The 7,368-nt window shown below is 41.8% G+C and overlaps 1 long non-coding RNA gene across 1 annotated transcript; it reads left to right on the forward strand.

Annotated features, from left to right (window-relative positions):
• Positions 521-6,790, forward strand: LOC110433345. The gene is made up of 5 exons (XR_002450739.1): positions 521-593; positions 679-1,314; positions 1,481-1,524; positions 3,329-3,365; positions 6,294-6,790. It is a non-coding gene; the product is annotated as an uncharacterized LOC110433345 (long non-coding RNA).

Consider the following 7,368-nt stretch of genomic DNA (forward strand, 5'->3'; position numbering starts at 1 on the left):
TAGATTCGCGAATAATCGCTGGGCCCCGCTGAGGTCAGCGGAAACTCACGCCTGCGCCTCTGCTAGGCCAAACCCACGAGGTGAACCAACCCATTTTCAGGTCCGTTGGATATGACGGCTGGATCGATCCAACAGACCATACGCATCCAGTTTGAGAGATAAAAGGGATCGGCCGCAGAGATGGACGACTGGGTGTTTGCTTGTTGCCAGCGTTGGCCTCTCCGAGCACACGCCCAGTGCTCTGGAGACGCGCGCAGAAAGGTGCCATCTCATCCTCGATCTCCTTCCGTTCTCTCCCTCTTTTCCCTCTTCTAATCGAATCTCCTTGCTAGTTTTCCCTTGCGTACCAACTATTTTTTTTTTGGCTTTCACTGTGGTTGATTGAACGGTTTGTGCATGTGTTTGTTGCTGCTAATGCTGGGTTTTTTTTTTTCTGGTAATCTTTTCGTTTCCCCCTTGTCAGGGCGATGTATCTGGTAGGACGTAAAGGGTTTATAGTCAGTGCGATATTCATGTTGTTATCGATTGCTATATCCCCGATGACGAACAAAGACGGAGAAGCAGCAGATACTGGTCTCGTTGTACCGACAGATGTACGTGAATCGCTGTGTAAATCTTTGTTCTGCTCTGTAGTATTTATTTTAATATCGGGGTGCCTACTGATAAATTTCATCTCAGATTCATGGGACAAGTCCTCCTTGTGACACATGCCAGCCCCAGCCGCAGCAACGCCTCGCAGGACGACTGGCCTCGGAGTCGGAGTCGGAATCCCACTCCCACGACCAGGACAAGGTAATTGCCTAATTGGGCCACTTCCAACTGCTTCTATGTGTGGATCTGGGGCTGGGGCTCTGGATTAGCGGGCTGGCGAGACAAGGGCCGAAAGGAAAGATGTCAGTCGGGCCCTGTCCTCATCCTAACTCTTCCTCTTCCATCTCCCTTCCCCTTCCCTGAGGGCGGACGCCATGCGTGCGCGTGGTTAGGTTACTGGTTAGCTCTCAAGTCGTACGATGAAAGGAGGTGGCGGCCGGCGTCGGTGAAGGCAGCAGCGGGAGCGGGGGCCGCGAGGCAGAGGACGCGGCCGCGGCGTAGAGACCGCGCGGTCGGGAAGGACCGCAACCGGGAGCAGGGGCATGTCTCCGGAGTCCCGGCGCGGGGGGCCAACGGCCGCGGCGCGAGGCGGCAGGCGATGGCCGTGGCCATGGGAGGTGGATGAGCGCTGGAGCCTGCGGGCTGCAGACGTTCGCTTGCCTCGCCGCGCTCTCTATCCACCACCCCCACTGATGAAAAATGGGCTGGGTGATCTGTGACTCCGTGAGCACCTCAACTCCTCAAGGAAGAATTAATAAACGTTGATACAGTGATATTATTTTGCATATTTTGCTTGTCTGGAATGTATCGTCTGATGCGAATTTTTGTTCGTCTGATGCAAATTTTTGTTCAGATTACACTGATTTTCTATCCTCATTTTAATCTTCAGGACAAAAACGACAAAGTGAAAGATAGAGTCATTGCAGCCCTGAGGTAAGCCATGATATTCGATCAATGGCTCCAAAATCTGCAGTTAATTTGATCCTCTGCTGTACTCTTCTTCTTATCTTTTTTGTTTCCTTTTATGTTTCTTGATCTTCCCGATTCTGGCTTCGCTATTTGTATTTTTTAACTTTTAATATATAATAAATTTAACTGCAAGGGCACAAGCCCTTCCAGGTTCTTCAAAAAAATATCCTGAAACTGGAGTCCGGGCTAATTCGTGTGCTGCGTATTGAGTATTATTCAGTGCTTCAGCGGTGCTAGCCTCTCTGATTTTATTCCGGCAAACTTCTGCGGTAGTAGAATGTCATCCCACAGCAGTAAAGTATGCTGAAATTAACCATCCACTTGATTCTCAGCGCTAGTCAGGTCTAATATTTATTCTGGCAACCTCCTGCGGTAGTAAGATGTAATAAATTTTCATTGTTTCTCTAAAACGTAAACTGATGAAAGCTCGAGGAATCAGCTCCACCTCTTTCTCCGCAAGAGTAAAACTTTCTTTGGAATGGTAAAAACAATAAATCTCTTTTCTCTGCAAGAGTAAAATGTTATCTGCAACAGTAAAACTTTAGTATGATCATTCTATGACAGTAGAAGCTAGATTCTTCCTGTGCAGTCACGTGTGTGAACCCTGCAACCATTAAAACAATGAGTTTGGTGCTATATTTCTAAAGTATTTTACTCATGGTCGACAAATTGTAATATTTTTTTATTTGTAGTAATATCATACTGATTAGAGTACAACCAACTAGTTTTTATAGTAGTATCTTGCTGGATTGTAGTAGTATCTGTGAGTTTCCTAGATATCTGTAGTATTTTATTCAAGAGTAATCTTAGTTATTGTTAGTTAAGTCTTATGTTTTACGGTTCGATCATTATCAGAGATATTTATATTTAAAATTGGCAAGTTTTATGGTTGCAGTCAATTAATAATAAAATGAAGAGCATACTATAGACATGGTACATACAATCCACGAATCTAACCGTATTAGACAAAATTTAACTTGCTTAAAATTAATTACACTATTTTTCTTTTCATGATAAGAGTACATTTTACTATAGCCCAATGGTTCGACCTGTACATTCCAGTCCATTCTACTAAACAATCCACCATCCTGTACGCTTGCATTTCACCAACCTTGCTAAATCTGGCATGTTCTTTTCATTACACAGCAAAAATGTTCCATCCACACTTGAATGCTGGTTTGTGGTAGCCTACTGCAATAGGTTAACAAATTGATTTGTTGAAGTGAATTAAAGATATTTCTAGCATACTGTATGTAGGAATATAGTTTCTGAATGGTAATAGCTTGACCAGAATGGCAACTATCCAAATCTTTTACAGAATATTCTGATGATAAAAATATTGCATATAGTCAGCTAGCTATATAGATAAATGTTCAAATAGTTGTTTTAAGATGCATGCTGCCTCATGTGACATAGTATGTATATACTATTTTCGGATGATATTAAGAGGATCCATTTCTGCGGCACTTGATTCCTTAAGCTTGCATGCTCACTCCCAGCTCCCAGCTACTTAGAAAAACAGAAGAGAGGGGCAGCAGCACATTATCTTATTGTTGTGGGATGGATAGCTGTTACGGAGGGACTCGTCAGAATAAAATGGGTAGAATAGGCACACACCACTAACATGTTGAATTATATTCAAAACACAGGCAGCTAAATAGCCCATATATATTCAATTTTGTAATTAATTTTCCTGACCTATCATTATTTTGTAATTATTTCTTCCTGAGCTATAATAATTTTGTAATTAATTTTTTTGGCCTCTTAGGTGGTGTGATCAGCTTGGTGATCCTCCTGCTACCATTGTAAGTAACTTCTCTTTCATATGTTATTTCATAACACATTGATAACTAAGTTTAAAATAATGATGCTTCAGTAAACAGTGTCTAAAATAATTATAGGTCGAGACTCTGTGATAGATTATAGGAGCTTTTTTAGGATCATGTCATGGGCAGCCAACAGGCTGCTAGGGCCGACGGGCTGATAGTTCGGCCCAGTTATCTTTATAAGTTTAGTTATCTTTGTATTTGCAATTTATATTAGTCCCAGATAGGTTATTTAGCAAAAAAGATGAAGTAGAAGGGACATAAATATGTGTAGACTCTATTGATATAACCAAGCAATGAATTATGAAGAAACAATTCTAGTCTCTCTCAATCTCTTGGCAAAGCATAAGGCCTAGTTATCCCAAAATACCCATTACCATTACAGATCATAAGTTGGTTTTAAACAAGTTTTATCAATGCAAAACATCTTTGTTATATTGTGTGGCTGATGCATATGATTGTTGTCAGTCTTTGTCTTTGGAGCTGTGGAAACCTAACAAATACCTTGAGGCATTTATCAGAAGTTAATCTTGGATGCACAGCTCTTTCAAGTTATGGATGGTTAACATATAGTGTATTGCAAGTCAGTTTCAAAGATTATGAAAAGATAAAAGGAATCGATTCCATTGTTATCAATGGTTTCAGTTGGGGTTTCGTTGGCTTCTTACTTCTGGTTGTTTTGCTGTGTGAATGGGAAAGGAAAGGAAGGGTATGTTCTATATGGTTTTCTAATTAGATACATGTTTTGACCAAAAGAAAACATGTATAACTGCATAAACAATAACCGAAAAAAGCTAACAAAAGTCTGCAGCTTAGTACCTCACAGACATCATTTCTGCAATGTCAGCTGGGTCACCCTTTTTGCATTTGTGCCAATGATGCCCATAGTCCTTGCAAATAGGATACTTGTGTTGTCCTTTCTTTCTAGTTGTGTTGCCTCCCGTTAGAGCCTTTAAACCTTTGTCTTCCTCCTACCAGCCGTGCTTTTTAAAAGGGGTGGAAGAATCCATGGCAACCTTTGGGCCATTGGGACTTGTCTGGCATCGCTGGGATTAGGTGATCATAGGCTTTAAATTTTTGTACAGAATAATAGGAGTCCACATAGTTCTCAAGAGGTACATTGGTCAAAGATGTGATAAAAGCAATGGCATGGACGCAAGGGATGCCACAAACCTGCCATTTTCTACAAGTGCAGGTCCTATCTTGCAAGTTTACAACACAGCTAAAGCCACTATCACTTAGTAGAGATACCTCACCAACTTCACTTGAGCACTCCGAGACATCCAAGTCAAGTCCCTGCTCCTTTCATTCAATTTCTTGATGATTTGGGGGTAGAATCGAACCTTCCAACTTTATGGCAACTTTTCTCCTTTGGTTCCACTTTACCATAAGCATTTGTTTGATCTTGTCCATTTAAGTCGTCCAAGTTCATGGACTTATACTGTTTTATCCAATTGTTGAAGCTCTCTGCTAGATTGTTGGTTACGTAGTCAACCTTGCATCTAGTTGAAAATTGGCTTCTAGTCCACAACTTTTTGTGCCAATTCCTAAGATATTCAGTTGCTGTTGCTTGCTCCATTACTGAACAGTGCTTCTCAAAGAAGTGTGGGTGCCATGAGTAGGCTGCTGCCCAAAGGTGATCATCAGATACCTTACCTCTCTACTTCTTAAAGTTGGTCACCAAATGGAACATATACTCCCTATGTTCAGCTTCTGGAAATACTTGAGACTCCTGCCATGACTGGTTGCCCAGCTTCAGTGCAAATAGCTAACACACTTGGTGAGCCTATTGCCTCCCTAAGCATTTTCATGAACCAAATCCAATTATCATTGGTTTCTGAATCCATCACTCCAAAAGCCACTGGAAACATCCAATTATGACCATCAACTGCGGAAGCAGTAGCTAGCTGCCCTTTGAAGTTGCCTGTCAAGAAATGCTATCTATTGCCAAATACGGCCTACAACCACTAAGGAATCCATCTATGCAAGGTTTTAAAGCAAAGAACAATCTGATCTTGCCCTTTATTGTGTTATGGTCAATGATGATTACTAAACTAGGATATGATCTCTCAACAGCCTTAAACTTATAAAGATTGTCAAAGCTACTATTCCAGTCACCATATAGTTCTCTGAGTGCAAGATCCTTACCCATATAAACTCTCTTGTAATGGATCTTCACTTTGTGGTGTTCCTTAATCTTCTTTTGCAATTCCTTTGGCCCTAGTGTTGCATCTAGTAGCCAATCCTTCACCTTGTCACCTTGCTGCTCGACCCCTGCACGCACTGCTCAGACGCCCGTGCGCGGCGCTTGCCCTGCTCTGCCCAAACCCTAGGTGAATCGCGAGAGGAAACAGAAAGACAGAGGCGAGATTCATATGGCCAGGGGATAAGGCAAGAGAGTGTATTTTGGTCATTTGAGAAACAGGAGAAACTCGTTGGATGAGTAAGGGAGCTAACGAGAGTGGTAGGGAGGTCAAGAAAATTTATCTTGATGGCTAGTAAGGAAAATTTAACTTTACGATGGCAGAGAAAGAACAGCTATTTTCAATGGCGGATAGGGAATTCTCTCGTATATAAATTTCTGAAAGCCGATAGTCAGATCTCATTCCTCTTTGCTGGAGCTTCTGGTGTTTATTTTTATTATTATAATAATAATATCCCAAAATTGTTGTTGATTACTTTAATAATTGATTTAGCTGTTGAAGTAGGTTTCTTTGTTATCTGATCAATTTTGTTAAGACTCTAAACCTACTGATGCAGAAATAACGTTTTGAAACTAAATTGAGAAAGTGGTTGGAGTTAACTAGTTTTAGTTTCTATTCAATTTAGTTTTCTACTTACATGACATCAGTTGATTCAATTTTTAGATTACTTCTTTCGTCTGAATTTCGGTAATGTTGGATGCAGGTTTGGGCCAACAGGAGGGCCAACAGGGCCAAGAGGCGGTTTAAAGGGTCACATGACATTAAATGAAGTATCAGATCTTCCTTCCCATTAGTAGAACATTCTCTTCTATGTAATTTTGGGAGATGCATTTGTTTGAACTTGTGTCTCCTCTTAACCTCTACTTACGTGATGTTGATGCTAACGGCCCCTGGAGAATGGAGGCCCCACGCATGGTTCCTTACTAGTACTAGTATGTCGTGTGGAAGTCATACGTTGACTAGTATAATACGTACTAGCGTGTCATCGTCATACTTCACAACCTTGCGTCCGGCAGTCATTGTTGCTGGTGTCTTCACCCGGTCAGTGACTTGCGGGTGGCAGCATTTGTTGCTAGGACAAGACCTGAATCGCTCGGTTATTGGTTCCGTCCTGATATTATATATACTGTATATAACACATGATCGATCCGTTCGTGAGTTCACGCGGATCAAATCTAGACATGTCCCTCTGTTGTACAATTTGACGAGATGACTTAAAATCGTCTGCATCATGTGCGTAGTGATACTGTACCTGGTGCTGCGATTTGCTGGAAGTATACTGACGTAATATCATGTGCGCGCGAGAGAAATGATCTTCGAATGATGAGGCTATTTCCATGTCCGGGCGACACTGTGGCTAGTGAGTGCCTGAGTGGCGTCGTGGTGCGGTACGGAAGACGGCGCACTCTTCCTTCGGAGCTAAGTATTCAACGGTGAGTTTCACCTCCCAGTCTCCAACATATGAAATGAGGTTTTCTCATAGTGCAAAGTTTTATTATATGGTTTCATAAGTTATTTTACTATTTTTTCTCTCATCTATATCTTTCCTCTTATCCATCTCTTCCCGCATGAAGCTGAGCTCCTTAACCTAGGTTTCATTCTCGTTTCATGCTGTTGGAAACGCCGCCCACTCGTTTCGTGGCCAGGAGATGAATTTCTTTTCTCTCCTCCTCGTTTCATACAGTTTGCTAATGTGGCATCCTCTTAAATGTGTATAAAACCTCCCATGAAACCCTGTTGAGACGGGCCTATATAACAAGGTGTTAGCAGACTAAATA

The sequence above is a fragment of the Sorghum bicolor genome, chromosome 3 (assembly GCF_000003195.3).
Source record: "Sorghum bicolor cultivar BTx623 chromosome 3, Sorghum_bicolor_NCBIv3, whole genome shotgun sequence".
Lineage (NCBI taxonomy): Eukaryota > Viridiplantae > Streptophyta > Magnoliopsida > Poales > Poaceae > Sorghum > Sorghum bicolor.